Source organism: Leptonychotes weddellii, chromosome 9 (genome assembly GCF_054177405.1).
Source record: "Leptonychotes weddellii isolate Sample4059 chromosome 9, ASM5417740v2, whole genome shotgun sequence".
NCBI classification, from domain to species: Eukaryota; Metazoa; Chordata; class Mammalia; order Carnivora; family Phocidae; genus Leptonychotes; species Leptonychotes weddellii.
Window position 1 is genome coordinate 51,200,943 of NC_138377.1, and position 20,360 is coordinate 51,221,302.

Here is a 20,360-nt window from a genome sequence, read left to right on the forward strand (position 1 = left end):
AAAAAGAATAGAATAATAAAATTTAATATTCTTATTTTTTAAAATTTTAGATGATAACATAATCCATGTATGACTAAGACTGAAGCAGAATGGAGGTAAGTACAGGATGTGAAGCAATCCAGAAATTGTGATGGTACAGGATTCCAGGATCTGTTCAGAAGAAATAATTAAAGATATTAGAAATAAAAAGCAAATTTATTAAAATGAAAAAAATAAAGTAGATACTCAGGATGTAGGCATAGACAAAGATTCAATTATCAAGTCAGAATCATTTGCCCAGTTCAAAGCAGAATCAACTAGAGGGATAGAAAAATATAAAATAAAACTGGAGAAATAAAGAATGAATGCTAAAGTCTAATATTTTATTAATAAAAGGTTCAGAAAGAGAAAAGATGGTAAAAAAATATTTGAAGAATTGATAGTAAAAGATTCTCAGAACTATAGTATGCTGTTTTCATAAAGCTTATTTAAAAGGACAAGCTTGTATAAGAAAAAGAAATAAACTAAAAGCAACCCTTTCTAGACACACGGAAGTAAAATTTTATGAAATCAAGGATAAATGAAGCTTATAAAAGATATCAAAGATTAGCAGTCTCCAAGAGGTTGGCAAATTTGGACTTGTACCATTCCTTGGCCTCCTGAAGTTTCTTGGTAGCCATGCTTTCATACTGATGGAGTACATCACACAGGTCAGGTTTGGAAACATCCATAATGATCTGGACATGCTGGTCCTGAATCTGGGCCTCTAGTTCCTGGATTTCCTCACCATGTAGTTTCTTCAAAAAGGCAACCTCTTCTTGCAAGGATTCCACTTTAAGCTCAGGGTCAAGACGTGCCAAAGAAGCATTGTCAACATCCTGTCTGAAAGACGGTAGGGTGCTCTCAGCTTCCTCTCTCTGAAGCATCTCCTCCTGCAACTTCTCCTAGAGCCACATGATGTCCTCAGCCAGGGTGTCCTACACCTTGACGCAGACCTTGTCGTTGGTGAGCTGGTCCACCTGCAGGCACAGCTCCTGCATCTCCTCCTCACAGAGGTCCCCCAGGCACAACTTGCCCAGACCCTTGAGCTGCTCAAGTTCGGCCAGCACGACCTTGTTCTGCTGCTCCAGGAAGTGCACCTTGATGTAGTTGACAAAGTGGTTATTCAGTTCCTGCAGCTCCACCTTCTCATTGGTGCAAGTCTTCTTGAACTCAGTGTCAATGGCATCAGCCAGCAAGAAGTATACTGAGTCCTGCAGCAGATGCATGCCGGGCACACTGCTCCTCACCTTCGGGAATACCAGGACCTGCTGAATGTTAAGATGGCGCTCAACACTGAGACTGCCACCTATAGAAAGCTGCTGGCGAGGAGAGCAGGATTGCTCTGCCTCTTCCAAACTTTTCTTCCCTGAACCTGAGGGAAACCAATCTGGATTTACCCCCTTCGTTGACAGTCACTCAAAAAGGACACTTCTGATTAAGACGCTTGAAACTAGAGATGGACAGATTATCAATGAAACTTCTCAGCATCACAATGACCTTAAGTGAAGATTGCACATACTTAGTACAGCAATTATCACCAGCAAGAGTAAAAAAATAAATCCATATCTTAAACAGCTTCAAATGACTTTCTGCAGTTTTTCAGGAGCACAAGAAAGATTTGGAATAGGAATAACCTCTAGTTCTTAAGAACCAACTCTCTTGGGGCGCCTGGGTGGCTCAGTTGGTTAAGCGACTGCCTTCGGCTCAGGTCATGATCCTGGAGTCCCTGGATCGAGTCCCGCATCGGGCTCCCTGCTCGGCGGGGAGTCTGCTTCTCCCTCTGACCCTCCCCCCTCTCATGTGCTCTCTCTCATTCTCTCTCTCTCAAATAAATAAATAAATAAATCTTAGAAAAAAAAAAAAGAACCAACTCTCTTAAAAGATTTAGAAAAAATTTTACAACATAATCTAGTTTATGAAGAAAACTTGTGTTAGAATACTTCTGAAAAAGTATTTTTGAATACCATTAAAACTGCTTTTTTCCAACAAGTATCAGACCAACTTGTTTCTGCTTCAATAAACCTTTGGAAAACTCAAAAAAAAAAAAGATATCAAAGAAATTAATTCCTACAGTTAATTAACATAAGATTGATATCTGATTTCTCTTCAGCAACATTCTAGGCAATCAAAAAAGTCTTAAAAGTTGAAAAAAAAAAAAACCCTTTGAAAATAAAACTATTTCTACCTGGAGTAATATTTAAATATGAGTAGTTACTCTCAGACATACATATGATTCAAAAAGTTTATCACCCAGAGACACTCTACAAAATGATTATTAAATGATGTTAAGAAGGAAAAGAAAAATGAATCTAGAAAGAATAAGGAACAAAAGTAAAATTATTAAAATTTGCTTAATGCCTATCCAGTAATAATAGTTTTTTCCATAAAAGTCCAGAACTAAAATGCCAGAGGTTAAAAATACTGGATCTACGTTGGGGGAGAAAGGAGAGAAAAGGGTAAGAATTGGAAGGGACAAAAGGAAGGGAAGTAATATTTAAAATAAGCATGAATACAAAAATATGCTAAGGGACAGAATATACTTAATATTTTTCTTTATAATTTGAAGATAAGTAACAGAAATAATACATGTCAGGCAAATATTAACCAAAAAGAGAGAGACGAAGAAGAGGATGAGGTGGACCAGCAGCAGAAGCTGAAGGATAATGGCTAGTTTCATAATTAACATATTTCTCTCCTAAGTCAATATATCAAGCAGACAAAAAATTAGAAATAATTTATAATTCTATAATTTATACCCAAGGAATAGAAAATAAAAATTTTCATCACACAGTAAAAATGTTAAGAAATATTGGCCACATAATAGAGAATAATGGTTGTCTTAAGAAATTATCATAATTTTTATGTTACAGGATAAATCCTAAAAAAGGGGGGGGGATAAATTCTTAGTTTACAATGCAATGCAATCAGAATTCTACAGCAGAATGCTAGTTTTTTGAATCACATAGGGAGAAGGGAAACCCCCGTATTTCACACAGTCACCCCTGAGTAATCTAAGGATACAGAGGAAATCTGTGGAAGTTTTAGAGAGAAGTCCAGTGAAATCACTACAAAACAAAATCTGTTGGGACAAACTAAAATGTACCTAACAGAAAACTTCAGAGGGTTAAAGGAAAAGAAAAGAGCTAATGTGATTAACTATAAAAGGTAGAAAAACTATCATAGGTGAAGAAACCATTTTGTTTTTGAAAACACGTAAGACTGGTAGTGAGAAAGCACAAATTAAAATGAATATACAAATTTACATAAATAAGAAATGGTAACTACAGAAATATGGGCAGAGACTATGAGGAGGCAATTCCTAGGTGAACCATGAAGCTCAACCTCACTACTACTCAAAAGAAATGCAAACTGCAACAAGGAGAAACCATTTTTCACCCACTAGGTAGGGAAATTTTAAAAGTGTGATTACATCAATGTTTGAGGGTGTGGGGAAAAGAGAAACTCATACATGCTGATGGTAAACCTATAACACACTAGTATTAAAGAACCATTTGGTAGTTTAAGTAAAGTGAAAATGCATTTACCTGTAGGTCCTAGAAATACTCTTCTACATATATAAATCCTAAAGAAATTTGTACATAGTGAAAAAGAAGGTATGTGTAAGGATATCCATTGGGGAATCCTAAGAAATAACTTAATATGCTTCAGTGAGGTCAATGGATTGATAAAATGTGGAATAACACAATGTAATTGAAATATATAACAAAATACGTTTTTATCAGCTTGGATTATCTCAGACAGAAAGTGCTGAGCGAAAAGGCAAGTTGCAATAGAACATGTACACTAAATTTATAATCTTTAAAGCATATATGATACAACATTAAGTAGTACTCATATATGTAATATCTGTAAATAAAGGTAGTGATGGAGGATTGGCAGGTGAAGCATTTAATTTGCAATAATGTTTTTATGGTGAGAAGAAAAGGTACTGAAATGGAAGATTAAAGAAAAAAATGGGGTCTCAACTAAGGAGGAGGAGAAGGTAAACTGATCTAAATCTGTGTGCCTAAGATCCAGCATGATATGACTACTTAAATGAATTAAATATATGCAATATGAGCCAAGAAAACATGTTTCGATAGAAAAAAATATATATATATACACCTAACATCTAATAAAGGTCCTGTGTTTTGTTTTCTGCCTCTATCGAACTATTAAATAATTGTGAATATGACATTGACAAGAATGTATAAGCTTTATATATTTATATACATACATATGCTTATGTATACCTATATATACATATATACAGTTATTTTCAGACATACATATGATTCAAATGACATCCAAAAGAAAAAAAAACAAACCTAGGAGGAAAATTAAGACATACAGAGAGTAAAAGTAAATTTTATATATGTATAAAACTTTTTGCAATATTTTCAGCCCATATCAAACAGAAATATAACCAAATTGAGGCGCTGGTATCTCCTGATGTTCACGGAAAACACCAGCTGGTTTGCTCAAGGCTGTGTTGGTAATGGTGCATAAAAGACTACTGCCCTTAGACATCAAAATATAGGGGAATAGAAAAGTTTAGCTTAATGCAATGCAATATTTCTAAATGAATGACTAGAACAGTTTCAAGTCAGAAACTTTCCATGAGGGAATGGATTATGTAATACAGTGCATAAGATTTGATTAGCTACTTATGATAATGTGTTTTGTTAATTACATTCAAACAGGTGCTGAGCAGAAGTAATTAAAAAAATAAAACAACTTTGAGGATTCATCTAGATTAAGGTTTAACTAATATTAATATTATTGAGATAAACATATCACATAATTATCCTGTATGCTGCAAATGATTGATAAATAAATGAACAAATATTGGTCCCATTTCCATAAGCTTCCATGGTCCCTTTCTCTCTGCTGTTTCTTTGCTTGTGGCCAGGGACACCCATAGTCATTCATCTCTTCTCCTGGCCTTAGATGTTGCTTCTGTTGCCGCCTCATAAGATAACTCTTCTAGTCACCCTCGACTTTACATCTTAGTGTAGACATCAAAATGTTTGTCAAGATCCGGTCTTCTGATTCAAAAGTTATAATATTCTTCCTATCAAGCTGAAAATTAATTAATAGGACAAAAATAGGGCCCTATTACTTTCTTACTACTTCCTATATAACTCCTGGATTATTTTTTGACTTTATATAGTCTTCATATTATAATATTTTCATTCAAATTCTTCTGCAGGCTATGTCAAAAGAAAATGGGGAAGAGGCATCACACAAGACATTCCAAATCATCCATTCTCATCAGCAGTTCCAGGTGCTCCTAAAGTATTCTGAAGCATTCTTGCTCTTCTTCCCCTAAATCTCTTTCACTTCACTAACTGCTTGGGAGTTTAAGGATTGGTAGCACAATCCCCCACCTGCTCCTGTCTCATTCTGATTGGCAGGTATCAATTCCCTAGTATAACTGATTGGGCATCAGTGCTAAAAAAATACTAATCACATCATCTTGCCCTCAAATCCCTGAATTCCTAGAGTAACACATAAGAAATAAACACTTCCTCTTAAATTCACCATGTTGTTAAAATTTAACCTATATATGTAATTAAAAAGTGTAGCTTATATAATGACAACAAAAGCATCATGTCCTATTGCTAAAAACAAATTTCAGAAGTGTAAATTGACTTAAAAAGCATTTAAAACATTATATTATGGAGCTTCCACATACATCTTCCCTCCATTTACTTCCCTAACACATATTCTACAATCCAGACAAACCAATTATAGTTAATTGAATATGGTATCTTATATTATTTGTCTCTGTTTTGCATCTACTATTCTTTATTCCAGTAATGCAAAGAAGTACCTTTGAAACTTTTTAGATGTTGACTCCCCAAAAGATACATTTTTAAAGATACAAGTACACAAATATGTGCATGTATGTCTGAATATATGTGTATAAGCAGAAAGTTTCAGCGGCCCATCAGAGCAAACACCCAGGACTCCAAGATACAGTCATCCGTACCAGTGAAGGAGAAGAAGCTCATGGAGGTCAAACTAGGAGAGCTGCCAAGCTGAAAATTGATACGGGATTTCACCCGTAAAGGCATTGTTGGAGCATTTCAAAGAGGTTACTACCAGAATTACAAGTATGTCAATGTGAAGAAAGGCGGCATCGCTGGGATTTCTATGGTGCTGGCAGCTTATGTGCTTTTCAACCACAGTCTCCTTACAAGGAACTCAAACATGAGCAGCTGTGCATGTACCACTGAAGAGGGCCCAGTGTGGAGAAACATTCTGCATTCCAGACCATGACCTTTGCCTGGCAACCCTTGAATCCTTTCATATCCTAATTGAGAATTAACATCCAATAAAAGACGACGGGTACAGGGGGAAAAAAAAAAAAGAAAAATTTTCACATAAAAATCCTTTATCTTACTACCGGTGATATATCTCATAATTTCTATTCATCTATTGTTTCTTAATACTGATCATAACCTACTGGACTGATTTGACTGATTTTATGAATCCTGAAAGTGTCATGGCTGTAAACTCAGGAAGAAAAGAACACCAGCAGAATTGTCTCCTCTTTCCACTTAGGTAGATCACTCTGTGTTCTATCATCACTGTACTTAATACATACCTATATAATAGAATTTATGCTTTATTAATATTTATTTAACCATTGCCATTATGTGCTCTTTAGATTAGAGCCCTGTTCAATTCATACTTCAAAAAAAAAAAAGAAAAAGATTTTATTTATTTGAGAGAGAGAATGAGCAGGGGGAAAGGGACAACCAGACTCCCTGCTGAGCGGGGAGCCCCATGAAGGGCTTGATCCCAGGACCCTTAGATCATGACCTGAGCTGAAGTCAGATGCTTAACCGACTGAGCCACCCAGGTACCCTCAATTCATCTTTATATCCCTTAGCACACTTAGCACACTTAGAAAACTTAGCAGTGTTCAGTACATAAAAAATATTCAATAAATGTTTCTTCATTAAATTTGATAATACTTAACATTCCCCAAAACTATTATTTCAAATGCCTGAAGTGGAAAAAGTTATACTACTAACATTTAGTTCAATAAAACTGTAGACTGGTGAAAGATATGCTACCATTCGTTATAAAAGAGACTCAGATTAGATAACATGTGGAACAATGCTGAGCCATTTAACAGTCACCTAGTATTATGGACTGAATGTTTTTGTCCCCCCAGCTCAGATTTTGAAACCCTACCTCTCAATTTAATATCAGGGTATCAGGAGGTAGGGTCTTTGAGAGGTAATTAGGGCCAGATAAGGTCATGAGAATAGGATTAGTATCCTTCTAAGAGTCATGAGAGAACTTGCTTCCCCTCTCTACTCTGTCATGTGAGGATAAAATGAGAAGTTGGCAGTGCAACCTAGAAGAGAGTTCTCACCAGAACATGACTATGTCGATACACTGATCTTGGACCTCCAATATCTGTAACAGTGAGAAATAATTTCTGTGGTTTATTAAGGCACCCATTCCATGGCATTTTTGTTATAGCAGCCTAAGATATCTAAGACACCTAGAAATGGCCAAATTATCCTATTTTCAAAGAAGGCAGAAAGGTTTTTGAAGTAGTGCATCCTTATTTCCATTAAAAAATAATAAAATTTAGCATTTTGATGTTTAGTTAGTTAGGCTTCAGTTATCTGGAATATGTTCCTGTCCATGCTGATCTTTTTTTTGAGTAGGCTAGAAAGAAAAAATATATCTTGCCTCCTAATTCCTTAAAATCTTTACTCAAAAAATGCATGGATAAAAATACATTAGAGTCTGATATGTTTTAAAGCAACAAAATGAATTTTTTTTAAACCTGACATAATTTTGTAAGAACATTACAGACTTTTATAAAATTTCAACATTTTATTCCTAAAGCATTAAGCCTAAAAGAAATAAATATAATAAATAAAGCATTAAGCCTATATATAAGGGCAAGTAAGTGTAGTTAGACTTAAATATTGTGTTTTTTTCCAACATCTGGAGGATGCCACAGTTACAGTTTACCATATTCCTGCAAATTATTATGGATGAATGCTTTGTGAACTCTGTAAATTCTAGAAAAAAATTAGAGAAATTTTTACCTTTAGAAGTTGGGAGAAAAGTTTCTTAAAATGAGTCCACTGAAGTGCAAAGTTTACTTGTCACCAAGTATCAGAAATAAACATAAATGGACTAAGGAGGTGTTCTGGAAATGAAATAAACCATTTTTCCTAATTTTTTAAATGTCAGACTAGCATAGAATATAAAGCAATACTTCTAAAAAGTTACAACCCAGGTGAAAAACGTTTTATGGGTATTTGATGCAAAACCACCAAGTGTTATCTTTCTTGATTAGAGAGGTGCTTACTTGATGGACAAATTTAAATCAGAATTACAAAAATCTTAAAGTTAACTTTGAAATTTAAGTTTTCATGTAGTCAATGTGAAGGCATTACATACATGACATGGGAAATTTCTCAAGCATATATTGCTTTTATATCGGGGGGAAAAAGAATAAGACTAATATATTGCCCATATGACCAAAAATGTAGTGTACTTTGGGAAACATGGGAATAAATTGCTTAAAATTACTGTCAGCATCAATACTCAGGCTGACAAGAAGCCTGTCTCACTGCCATGATGTAAACTGGATAATTTGTAATTACATCGTGTACTCTCTAGTCTACTTCTAGTAGCACAAGGCTTGATTTTAGTACTTAAGGTACAAATAAATGCATTAACAGATAACTTATTTTAATTATTACAGTTAATCATAAACTTTTAAAGTGTGTATAAATTTAATGAAAATTAAAAGTTAAATACTACTACCTAAAACCTACCCTATAAAGGTGAAGATTACTTTTTTAGGGCTGTTTTTTTTTTTAACTATATCATATATACTGAGAAATGCACAGGCCACGGAAGTATAGTTCAAGACATTTTCATAACACGCCCATACTGTGCAACTATGACCAGACTTCTCAGCACAGAGGCTCTCATATGGCCTGCCAGTTTCTTTCCTTCCATCACCTCTATCCTGACTTCTATCACAATCAACTGATGCTCTTATTCTTATAATTCATATCACTGAATCATAGAGTAATTCATGTTCTTGCATATGATTTCTCTAGTTCAATATCTATGAGATTCATCTTCTTGAATGTAACAATAATTCATGAATTCCTGGGGCGCCTGGGTGGCTCAGTCGTTAAGCGTCTGCCTTCGGCTCCAGTCATGATCCCAGGGTCCTGGGATCGAGCCCCGCATCAGGCTCCCTGCTCAGCGGGAAGCCTGCTTCTCCCTCTCCCACTCGCCCGCTTGCGTTCCCTCTCTCGCTGTCTCTCTGTCAAATAAATAAATAAAATTAAAAAAAAAAAAATTCATGAATTCCTATCCCTCATTTACATTCCATTATATGAATATACCATAATTTACTTGCCCATTCTACCATTGATAAATAATTTTTTTAAAGATTTTATTTATTTATTTGAGAGAAAGAGAATGAGAGACCCAGAGCACGAGAGGGAAGAGGGCAGAGGGGGAAGCAGACCCCCCGCCGAGCAGGGAGCCCGATGTGGGACTCGATCCTGGGACTCCAGGATCATGACCTGAGCCGAAGGCAGTCGCTTAACCAACTGAGCCACCCAGGTGCCCTCCATTGATAAATATTTAGATTGTTTCCAAATTGGAGCAAATGCAAATAGTGCTGTTGTAAATATTCTCTGTATCTTTTGATGCGTGTAGAAGAATAACTTCCTAGAAGTGGTATGCCTGAATAATAAGGTTTGCAACATGACAGCTTTTGTAGACACAATCATGCTTTTCTCCAAAGTGGTTCTATCAAATTACATTCTGACAATAATGTAAGAGATTTCCAGTTATTCTACATAATGTCCAAGACTGGGATGTGTAGTAGTATGACGTGTGGGTTTAATTTGCATATTACTAATAATTAGATTAAACAGATTTTCATGTTTATTGGCTACTTAGATATTCTCTTTTGTTATACTCCCAAAGTCTATTACCCAATCTTTTAAATGGAGATATCTAAGTTCTCCTATTATTTTGCAGAAATTCTTGAAACACTGTGATAAGATTTCATAAAAGGTGAAAATATCTTCTTCTAATTTGTACATTGCACTTTCACTTCTAATAATACTTTTGACAACTATAAATTATTAATTTAAAATAGCCAAATTTGGGGCACCTGGGTGGCTCAGTCTGTTAAGCATCTGCCTCCAGCTCAGGTAATGATACCGGGGTCCTGGGACCGAGCCCTACCTCCCGCTCCCTGCTGAGCGGGGAGTCTGTTTCTCCCTTTCCCTCTGCCACTACCCCTCTTGTGCTCTCTCTATCAAATAAATAAATAAAATCTTTAAAATAAAATAAAATAACCAAATTTACCAAAGTTTTATGATTAATGCTTTTTGTTTCCTCTTCAAAATATCTTTGTGTAACTTAGGGTCCTGAAGAAATTTTCATATGTTATCTTCCATAAATTTTGTTTTAATTTTCACATTTAAACATTCAATCCACTTGGAATTGATTTTTGTGTATAGTGTAAGGTAGGAAGTAAAGATTTGCTTGTTTTCCTTTTTTTTGTCAAAGTAACTATCCAATTGACACACTACACAACATTGTTTCTTCAAAACATACTTTAAACCAAATAGCAGTTCTATATATGCGGGTGTCTTTCCTATTGCTAAATTTTCTTCTATTACTATATTTGTCTATCCTGGAACCAATAATAGACATTATTAATCAACTTTATGATTAGCCTTTATGGCTCGTGGTATAGGTCCTCCAGTTTAGTTCTTATTCTTATGGAATACGATGGCATTATTCTAAGATAGCCCTGGAGTTTCCCAACCCCTGGTGACCTCACCCTGCAGAGTCCCCCCCTTTGATGTGGGCAGGACCTGGGAACATGATGGAATAATGGCTCCTTTGATTTGCTTATGCTGTATGCACAGCAGTGGGATTATCACTCCTATGATTACACTGCATTATGTAAGACTATCACGTAGCAAATTGGAGAAAGATTCTCCTGCCTCCTTTGAAGACATAAGCTACTATGTTATGTGAGGGCTATGTGGCTAGGACGTGAGTAACTTCTGGAAGCTGAACATCACCCTTGACTAATAGCCAGCAAGAAAACAAGGGGCCTCAGCCTCACAGAGGCAGGGACATGAATTCTGCCAACAACCTGAATGAGCTTGGAAATGGGATTCTTCCCTGGTCGGTTCTTAGATGAGCAGGCAGCCTGACGCCTTGCTTATAGCCTGGTGAGACCCTAAGCAGAGAATCCAGATGAGCTGTGTTTGTTTTTCTGATCTACAGAAACTGTGAGCTAAGAAATGGATTTTATTTTAAGCTACCAAATTTGTGGTAACTGTTAAAAAGCTGATACAAATAATTTGACTTTCTTGTCCATTTTCATTTCTACATATATTCTAAAATCATCTTATCAATTTCCAATTTTAAAAACCTGTTGAAAATTTGAATGGACAGGTACTAATTTTGTAAAAAAAGACAGAGGAGGCTTTAGTTTTTTTTTTTAGTTCCTCTCAATACAGTTTTTTTTTTTTTTTTCCAGCTTAGAGGACCTATACAGCTTTTATTAGACTTATGCCTAGTTATTTCATTTCCTTTAGATGCTATGGAGTTAAATATTTTAGTTTTATTTTCCAATTATTTGTTGAGAGTATACAGAAATACTCATTGAATTCTGGATACTGATTTTCATTTTAAAACTGTGATTAACTATTGATTTTTTTTAATAGAATGTGTAGATTGTTTTAGATTTCTATATATATTATAATGCCATATTCATCTTATTTATTCCTTTCTAATGTCTATACCTTTTGTCTCCTAACTTATTGCAATGGCTTATCACTCAAATATAGTATTGAATATACTGAGTCTTAGCAGACATCCTTTTAATTTTCCCTGTCTTAGGATAAAATTTTTCAATATATAACCATTAAGAAAAATGGCTGCTCTAAATGTTTTTAAATAAAATATATCAAATTAAGACAGCTCCATTCCATGCAAACTTTTCTATATTTTATATAGTTTTAAATGTAGGCTGAGGGATGCCTGGTGGCTTAGTCAGTTAAGCCTCTACCTTCGGCTCAGGTCATGATCCTGGGACCACCGAGTCCCGCATCAGCCTCCCTGCTCAGCTCCCTCTCCCCCTGCTCATGCTCTCTCTCTATCTCTGTGACTCAAATGAATAAATAAAATCTTTAAAAATAAATAAATATAGGCTGAATCTATCAGATGCTTCTCCTGCATCTACTAAGATGACCATTTGAGTTCTCTCCTTTATTCTTTTAATGAGGTAAGATGCAATGATTGTTTTGAATACTAAACCAACCTTGCATTACTGCACTAGGTTCTCACTAGGTCATAAAATATTATCCTCTTTATATATTGCTGGAATTTATTTGAAATATTTTGTCTAGGCTATACCCATATATGCATGCATGTTCAAATACAAAAAGAGATTATCTTGTAATTTTCCTTTCTGTAATATTCTTGTTAGGATTTGGTATAAAAATTATGCTGACCTCTAACAAGTATTAGTGTTCCTTTTTTTTAATCTCAAGAAAAATATTTGTAAAATGGTATTTTGTTTTTGACCTTAACTATTTAGAAAAATTCACTAATAGAAAAATTCACTAATAAAATTATATGAACTCTACTGTTTTGAGGAAAGGATTTTTTGGAGTTTCAATTTTTTTAATAGATATAAAATTTTGAATTTCAACTTGTGTCACTTTGGGGGATATAAATATATATATGGTCATAAAACTGCATAATAAAGTATTTCCTTTAATATAGATTATTATCCTTATTACCTTTTTAATACCTGGGGTCCATTAAGTCATTGCTTTTTTTAGCTATTATTTATTATTTAGCTATTATAATATTATATATATATTATAATAGATTTGACATATATAAATTATACACATTTTTATTAGTCTTATCAGTCTTATCAAAATGTTAATTTATCAAACATTTCAATAAACCAATTTTCACCTTTGTTGATTTTATTTATGCATGTTAGTCTTCTATTTCATTGATTTTTGTCCCTAGCTTTATAATTTATTTTCTTCTACTTCCCTTAGGATTAATTTGCTGTTATTTTTCTAGTTTTTTAAGAAAGATGTTTATATCACCAAATTCAGAATTTTAAAATTTCAAATATATGCCTTTAGGGCTATAATTTTTCCTCTGAAATACAAAGGAAATAATATAGGCAAAATTAAAATTAAGAAAGGTTCAGGGAACATAGAGTTTTCCATTTTTACTAGAGGGTTGTGCATGTCAAGGGCAAGAGTAAGAATCACTTCCAGAGGTTCTGGTTGAAATCACAGCATAGGACTTGAATATTTGATTAAGAAATTTTACTTAATTCTAATGTGATCTAATTGGCCCTAGAAAATATATCATCAGCTATTTTAATAAGGTTGGTTTTAGCAGTATTCAGAATTCATTGGGGCACAGGGGCAACTAATTGCAATTTCCCATGAAAGATGTACTGCTGGTTTGTATTATTACAAAAGTCTCTCATAGGCATAAAAACATTAAAGAGGTCATAGTTGAGAAAGATAATAAAATTTAAACTGTGAAGCAATAATTAGATTTAAAAACAAAGTAAACAGCAGAATCAACAACGTCTCTAAAGTTTTAACCTGAGTAGTAAAGATGATGAAATGGGGTAGCTATGTCATCAGGGGAAAGAGGGACTTCTAAAAGAATAGTTGTCTTGAATAAGGCTAAAAATGGTGGAAGTAAGGAGATAAAAGGATTAAGGATTAAAAATGCTTCTGCTCCCCTCTCAATTTGGTTTGGGATAGATTTCCTAAATGTTAAATAAGGAGCAGGGATAATTCTACTAGTAATTGTTCTGAAATGAACCACATACAAAAGATAAGAAATTGGGTGCTATAAAGATGTCAGATTGCAATGCAAGTACAAAAACAGTTGTTAATTCTACAGCTAGATAGATGAAGATAAGAGATGATAGAGAGATGAAGCAAAGATTTAGATTGGAAATGTTTATCAAGGAATCAAGAAAGCTGAAGATGAAGTTAGCAGCAAGCAAAGGGATTTTGCTGAGAACAGTTGGGTAAACGGTGGGCTTCCTCCAGGTCTTTTTAGAAACTAATCATTCAACTTGAAGAAAGTCAAATCTCTTCTTTCATTATCTTTGTTTTGGAATTATGAATTCTCTATTTAAAGTTTCAAGAGTTATGGATTAGTAATTTTGAAGCTACTTTGGATGTAAGCTAGGAATGGCTAAACAAGTAAATATGTTATAGTAAAAGAAAGCCAAGTTTCTGTCAGAGAAGAAAGTTACAAATAGGATAGGTGGAAGGCTGAAATAAACTTAGTGGCATAAGAAATAAAGGAGAGAACTCAAATCAGATGTGTCAATATGAATTTCTGTGTTTTTTTAAAGCTATATGCATTCAGATAGACACAGAAATAAATATAGGTATTTGTCTATTCATGAATTAGAATACATACATATATTTCCTAGTTCTGTCTGATGAGAGAACCTAGAAGCTAAGACATATTATAGCAATAAACACACAAAGTGCCTAGACCTTGATACCTTGATTTTATATGCATATATATACATATATGCAATCATTTGTATATACAGACATACACATATATAATCATTTATACATAAAACATTACCACTTATATATGTAAATCATATATATATATATATATATACATACACATATTTATATAATCCTTTTAAGTATCAAGAAATACATATCCAGCATTAAGTAAATATAGCTTCAATTATTTCTCTTTTAAAATCTTTATGGTCACCTATACATAGTTATTCATTCTATCTACCTATCTATCTATATCCATATTAGGTATGTGTTATATTCCTGTTTTATCACCATACACAATAAAAAGTTTTCTTTCCTCCTGTCTCTTATATTCATGTGGGGGAGACAGACATTAAGTAATAGAAATAAAATATATTTTCAGTTCATGATAATTACTGAGAACAAAATGGAAATGTATTATGAGACAGTAACCTGACTGGGCTGATAGGGAGAAAGACTGGTCTCTTAAGTAAAATGATTAGGAATGGCAAACCTCTCTTGCTTGGATACCTAGAGGAGGAGTGTAAGTAAGTTATTTTCTAGCTGGGGAAATGGATTTAAGCCCTTTGTGAACAAAGGCCTTGAAAAGATTTTGGAATATGAGACAGATAAAGAAACCACTGTACCTAGAGAGAGGAGAAATAACAACCACCACCACAGAAATAGAAACAAATATAAGAAAATGTTATGAAAAATTAGGTGCCACAAATTAGACAATCTGGAAGAAGTGGATAAATTCTTAAAAACATATAAACTACCAAAACTGAAATAGGAAGAAATAGAAAACTTAGACTGATAACCAGCAAAAAAATTGAATCATTAATCCAAAAAAACCCCAACAAACAAGAGTCCAGGACCAGATGGCTTCACAGGTAAATTCTACCAAACATTTAAAGAAGAGTTAATACCTATTCTTCTCAAACTATTCCAAAAAATAGAAAAGGAAGGAAAACATCCAAATCTATTCTATGAGGCCAGCATTATCCTGATACCAAAACCAGATAAAGATGCAGCTAAAAAAGAGAACTATAGGCCAATACCCCTGATTAATATGGATATAAAAATTCTCAAGAAAATACTAGCAAACTGAATCCAAAATGCTGAATCCAACTAGCATTAAAAAAAAAAATCATTCAACATGATCAAGTAGGATTTATTCCTGTGTTGCAAAAATGGTTCAATATTCACAAATCAATCAACGTGATACCCCATTAACAAAAGAAAGGATAAGAACCATATGATCCTCTCAATGATGCAGAAAAAGCATTTGGCTAAGTACAACATCCAGTGATGATATAAACCCTCAACAAAGTAGGTTTAGAGGCAACAGACCTCAACATAATAAAGGCCATATATGAAAAACCCACAGCTAATAAAATCTTCAATGGGGAAAAACTGTGGGGTTTTCCTCTATGACCAGAAACAAGATAGGGATATCCACTCTTACCACTTTAACTCATAATAGTACTGGAAGACTTAGCCACCACAATCAGACAACAAAAAGAAATAAAAGGCATCCAACTCAGCAAGGAAGAAGTCAAACTTTCACTATTTGCAGATGACATGATACCATATATAGAAAACCTGAAAGACTCCACCAAAAAACTGCTAGAACTGATACACGAATTCAGTAAAGTTACAGGATATAAACGCAATGTACAGAAATCTGTTGCATTTCTATACACCAATAATGAAGCAGCAGAAAGAGAAATTAAGGAATCAATTCTATTTATTGCACCAATTGCACCAAAAACTGCACCAAAAATAATAAGATACCTAGGAATAAAACTAACCAAAGAGGTGAAAGACCTGTACTTTGAAAATCATAAAACACTGATGAAAGAAATTGAAGATGACACAAAGAAATGGAAAGACATTCTATGCTCACGGATATGTGTGTGTGTATACATACATATGTATATATATTTATATAAAATAAAGAACTTCTAAAACTCAACACCCAAAAAATGAATAATCCGATTAAAAAATGAGCAGAGGACATGAATAGACATTTCTCTAAAGAAGACATACAGATGGGCAACAGATACATGAAAAGACGCTCAACATTACTTATCATCAGGGAAATCCAATCAAAAACTACAATGGGATAACACCTATCAGAATGGCTAAAATCAACAACACAAGAAACAGCAGGTGTTGGTGAGGATGTGGAGAAAGGGGACCCCTCTTGCACTGTTGGTAGGACTGCAAATTGGTGTAGCCCCTGTGGAAAACAGTATGGAGGTTCCCTCAAGAAAGTTAAAAATAGAACTACCCTATGATCCAGCAATTGCACTACTAGGTATTTACCCAAAGAATACAAAAATACCAATTCAAAGGGATACACACATGTACTCTGATGTTTAGAGCAGCATTATCTACAATAGCCAAATTATGAAAACAGCCTAAGTGTCCATCGACACATGAATAAAGAAGAGGTGGTATATATATACAACGGAATATTACTCAGACATAAAAAAATAATGAAATCTTTCCATTTGCAACAACATGGATGGAGCTAGAGTGTATTATGCTGAGCAAAATAAGTCAGTCACAGAAGACAAATACCTTAAGATTTCACTCATATGTGGAATTTAAGAAGCAAAGCAAATGAGCAAAGGGAAAAAAGAGAGAGGCCAACCAAGAAACAAACTCTTAACTAGAGAATAAACTGATGGTTACCAAAGAAGAGGTAGGTGGGGGGTCGGTGAAATAGGTGATAGGGATTAAGGAGGGCACTTGTGATGAGCACCGGTGTTCTATAGAAGTGTTGAATCACTATATTGTACACCTGAAACTAATATGACTGTATATTAACTAACTGTAATTTAAGTAAGAACTAAAAAAAAAAAAAGGAAAACCCAAAAAGCAACTACTGTGCTTGGATCTCAGGGGGTGGAAAGAGTGGTGGATTATGAAACTTAGAAGTAGGTAGAAATAATTATGTGGATATCCAAAATCTGGACTTGACTTTAAAATTTCCAGAAAAGAGGTTCAAAATAATCAGATATGAAATATCTGAATAATTAGAATAATCTGATTATGAAATACTGCAATTTACTACATGCAGCAGAGGGTGAAAATTTTACTCCCATCTTCCCAAAGCTAGACTCACCTTTTCTTACATGCAGGAATATTTGACTTTGGGGAATTAAATTTCAAGTATCAAAACTGAGCAGAAGTATATAATTTTTTTTTCAATTTGGATTATTTGGCAATTAATCCCCCATCCCCTCTCCAAACTGAGCCTGGAGCTATAACATTTTTTAAACACAAATACATTTAGGAAGGTGGAACAAAAATGAGGTGGGGAGTTCCAAGAGAGAGAAATTGGATGTCCTATTAATATGAACAGGTGAGTATTCCAGAATTTAATAAAAATATTGCTAGTTTTTTGGAACCTACCAGTAATACTGGAATTGTCTACATTTGTCTGTGTACTTCTTCTTTATATAAAGCCATGAATTTAAATATTTATTAACTTCCTCAGTAAAAACTGGGAAAAATTGAGTTTAGGAGATTTGTTTGAACAATTAGTTCATCCTTCCCCACTACTAAGTAGTTGGTCTTGTTGGCTGAATTCTTTGTGCAGGTTGTCGAGTTCCTGTTTGGCATTCAACCCACAATGGCTATGTGATTGGTCCCATAAATTAGATCTTTAGTTTACTTTCAAATGGAACTATCATTCAGTTTCCAGATAAGCAGTACCAGACTCAAACCTATTCCATCTGCTTTCAACCACTGATATTACTTACACACATCTACTTGGGCGTAAAGTTGGGGCCAGATTCACTTCATTTATGCCCAAGATAAGTTTCTATTTTGAAGCCCTTCATTCCTGATCACCCCATCCTTCAGAGAGTTTCTAGTAATACTGAACTCCATTAAGGGGTTCCTGCTCTCTGACACTCTCCTCCCAGTGGGTACCGAGGCAAATATCTAACCCTTTTTCAGGAGCCCAGGTAGTGTTAAGAGTGGTAACATTTTTATTATTACAAAAGATTTTCTCAAACTTTTCTCCTAGTCCAATGACTGCTTTCAGATAATAATATAGCATATTTATGTTAACTACTGCGTAATATATAATATCCCAACACATGAAGAAAACAGAGGGGTTTGTTTTGTTTTTAAATCCTTTCATCATGCTGAAATATAGGAGAGTTTTTCCTTATTTAAAAAATTTTCTTTGTATTGCCTTGAGAAACAGTGTTTCAATGTGCATTTTATACATACCTATAGGTTTGAAAGTTTCTCTAACATAAACATGCCTTTATGCACTAAAAGGTGCATCTAAGATTACAATGTCTGGGCTTAGTGTGTATACATCTACAATGTTCTTAGATATTTTGCCAAATTTTCTCTTCAAATTTGTTGTGTCAATTTACCCTCCCACCATTTGAGGGATTCCATGTTTCCTCATATTCTCACCAACAGTTGGTGATGTTGCTGCTTTAATAGGTGTGACTGAGACTGATACCTCCTTGTTGAATTTGCATTCTGGTTATCAGCACTAAAATGGTGTATTCTCATAATTATTAGCCTTTTGAATTTATTTCTCTGTGAATACTTTTATGTTACTTGTTCTTTTTTATTGGTTCTTTTTTACTTACTTGGGAGAGCTCTCTTGTATTCTGTATACTAATCCTTTACACACTTTGAAGTTATCTTATGCCTTGAATAGATTTTGATGAGAAGTCTGCTGTCAATCTTATCTTTGTTCCCAAGTATATGTTCTTTTTGCTCTGGCTAGTTTTAAAGTTTTCTTTTTATCACTGCATCTCAGCTACTTGTTTACTTTCTGGCACTTCACAAATAATGGTGAAATGGTAGGTCTTTTGTAACTATCCATCAATTAAGGACATCCACTTCTCTCCATCATTTACTTTGTCACAACTAGGTAGTTTTTGTCATGACTCACAGTTTTTCTGCATATATTGGAAAGATCAAAGGAAGTTTCTGCTTTACTCTGTTAATTTTGTTAATAACATTTTCTTATATTAAAATATACTTGCATTCCTGGGATATAGTAAAGTGGGGTAACTACAGTACGTATATTATGTTATATATTACTGAATTCAGTTTTATAACATAACTTTTTGATTTTTGTATTTATATTTACAACTGAGACTTTTACATTTTTCTCCACTTTGTCTTCCTTAATTTCTCTATTACGATAATATGAACATGAGATAATTCTCCTTTACTCTAATACTGTATATTAGATTACTTTTATAGAATAAGAGAAAAAAATTCATAGTTGATGTAACTTTAGTATAGATTTCAAGTACTTTAATGGCTATAGATATAATTTTTTATTTCTCCTTTAAAAAATCATTATATTTTTCCCTCTAAAATTGCCTATTTAATCTACTTTTTCCAAATATATTCCAATGAAAATTTTAATAATATTTTCAATCCCTTTTATAGATACCTTTTATTTCATTTTTTTTTCTTGGTGTGACTCAACAAAAAAAAATTACTATTTTACTAAATTCTTCATAGGAATAGCTTCAAAACCATGAGAGACGATGGACTCTGAAAAACAAACTGAGGGTTCTAGAGGGGAGGGGGGTGGGAGGATGGGTTGGCCTGGTGGTGGGTATTGAGGAGGGCACGTTCTGCATGGAGCACTGGGTGTTGTGCACGAACAATGAATCATGGAACACTTCATCTAGAACTAATGATGTAATGTATGGGGATTAACATAAGAAT

At 34.0% G+C, this 20,360-nt stretch overlaps 1 protein-coding gene and 1 pseudogene across 1 annotated transcript in view; one reads left to right on the forward strand and one right to left on the reverse strand.

Moving 5' to 3' along the window:
- Positions 1 to 20,360, reverse strand: part of LOC145723448 (uncharacterized) — a 1,060,322-nt gene that overhangs the window by 378,617 nt on the left and 661,345 nt on the right. The window lies entirely within an intron of this gene.
- LOC115940944 (ATP synthase F(0) complex subunit f, mitochondrial pseudogene) lies at positions 5,932 to 6,286 on the forward strand (annotated as a pseudogene).